The sequence below is a fragment of the Petaurus breviceps genome, unplaced genomic scaffold (assembly GCF_028583685.1).
Source record: "Petaurus breviceps papuanus isolate PSGF00001 unplaced genomic scaffold, PetGlider_PUasm1.0 90574, whole genome shotgun sequence".
NCBI classification, from domain to species: domain Eukaryota; kingdom Metazoa; phylum Chordata; class Mammalia; order Diprotodontia; family Petauridae; genus Petaurus; species Petaurus breviceps.
This window is the reverse complement of record NW_027187277.1, coordinates 4,763,615-4,765,835: the sequence shown is the minus strand read 5'-3', so window position 1 is coordinate 4,765,835 and position 2,221 is coordinate 4,763,615. Positions and strand designations below refer to the sequence as shown.

Here is a 2,221-nt window from a genome sequence, read left to right as displayed (position 1 = left end):
GAAGGAAGGAAGGAAGGAAGGAAGGAAGGAAGGAAGGAAGGAAGGAAAATAGCTTACAAGTACTTGCTATGTACCAGATACTTTGTTGGGGACACAATCATAAACCCACAAGACAGCCCCTGACCTCCAGGAGCTTACACACCAATGAGAGAAGACAACAGGGAGTTGGAAGGGGGGTGGGGTCGCAGCATATGTGGGGTAGCACTGGCAAGACAGGATGAAAGCTCACCAATGAGAGCCCAAGGTCCAAGGGGGAGTCTGAGGTCTAGAGGGAAGGGAATGAGAAAAATGGCTTGGGGGCAAGGTCTCTGGGACAGAGTCTGAGTTCTGATGGGGGATGGGATGGAGTGACTAGGAAGATGGCCAGAGTAAAATGGATATGGTTGGGATCTGGTTAAGAAGAATATAGGCTAAGAATCATAACATAGAGGATAAAGGGCTAGCCTCCAAGTCAGAAAAACTTGGGTTCAAGGTTTACACCTGCTATATACTAGCTGTAACTTTAGGCAAGTCCCATTTCAACTTCCTGGTACCCCAGGCAACTCTCCTAGACTGTAAGTTATAGATGAGTTTCTGACTGGCATCAATGGAGAGAATTTCCACACTGGAGAGTTCTCTACACAGATAAAAACACAGGTCTAAACCCAAACCAACCAACCAAAAAAAAACCGCCAAACCCCCCAAAATGATGCATAATTATATTGTTTAATCATCTCTGAGGGAGGAGAAGATATAAGTAACATTATTTAAATAATAAAACTGTCTTTTCTTTCAGTGTTCTTCCCAGATGTATTAAAAAAAAAACTTTGCATGTTGTTTTAACAAAGTGAGTTTCTTCTTTATTCCTAGTTCTTCAAATTCTAGTTTCTAGCTGGTAATATCTCTATCAATACAGATAATCATCGAATGCTTTCAAGCAGTGCCAGAAATAATTTTTGCTTTTTGTACTGAAATGAAGAAGCTACTACCTGCAGGGTAGAAAAGTCAGTGCATGAAAGCCATAACCCTTTCCAATGTGATGAATTCTTGCTCCAAGAAACCGGTGTATCAGTTTTAATTCTGGCTACTGGTTCTGCATTTTTAGAAGACCAGGATGCTGACAAAGTCAGGTCAAACCTATGTGATGACATCGCCTTGAACTCATGCCAGACAGATCACAAGCTACTCTCAACAGTAAGAGCACCAACAGGAGGAGCAAATTCGTATCACACTTGAAACTCAAAATGAAAACTGAAATACCACATACATAGGAAGGCAAATCCACAGAGAAGGGAAAAAAAAAAAAACAACTCCAGCATCCTGGAAGCTAATGCCACAGCTGCCCCTAGCCCAATCTCACTTAAATACAGATTTTAAACAAAAGAAATGTTACAGTCCATAGGCTATTGATAGATACTAGAAACGAACTTTCCACTATGACATAAAGGACACTGATGGCCTTTAAGATGGGCCATCACAGTGCGAGACAACACCTCTACAGTATTTATTCAGCAAGCTGCATGTTCCATCTCTGAGAAACACAATCAAACACCCACAACTTTTCTTATTCCTAGCCTACCATTACTGTTTTTAAAAGTGAAGTATAGGTATACATCTAATCTCAATAAATACCCCATGAGTTAATACCATACCAACAGGATTTATCTTTAATACATCTACTATTCTACTCTGTGGCCGTCAGAAAGAGGGTCAAGTCAAGGCAAGCTGTGACTTGGCAATCATGGCCTAAAGGAGAGGCCCCTAGGGAAAATAAGCAGGAGAAACCACAGAAAGCCACTGGAATGCTACATAGAACTTGAAGTAAGGAGTTAAGAACAACACTAGAATCAAATCAACATTTACTGAAAGATCTTGTATATATGGTACAGCGAGTGCTTTAAATCTCCTGCAGACTCTGATCTCCTGATGATGATTTCACAAATATGCCATCTTCTCATGTAAGAAGTCATAAGGACTCACTTCCTGCTACTTCTCTGCCCCTAACTGTCCCCTTCAGATACCCTTTTCTGTTAAAGAAACAGCAAGGAGTACTCATAGCTATTAAAGCTTAAAAACCACCCTAAGAATTTAGGGCACTGTGTATGGAGATGGCACATTTGTGATTTCCACTATAAAATAAAGGACACTTATGTGTCTTTAAGCTGGGCCTTTAAGATGTGTCACACACACACACACACACACACACACACACACACACACACACACACACACACACACACAC

The 2,221-nt window shown here is 41.0% G+C and overlaps 1 protein-coding gene across 7 annotated transcripts in view; it reads right to left on the bottom strand.

The window, feature by feature from the left end:
- Window positions 1-2,221, bottom strand: part of SH3KBP1 (SH3 domain containing kinase binding protein 1) — a 472,618-nt gene that overhangs the window by 164,575 nt on the left and 305,822 nt on the right. The window lies entirely within an intron of this gene.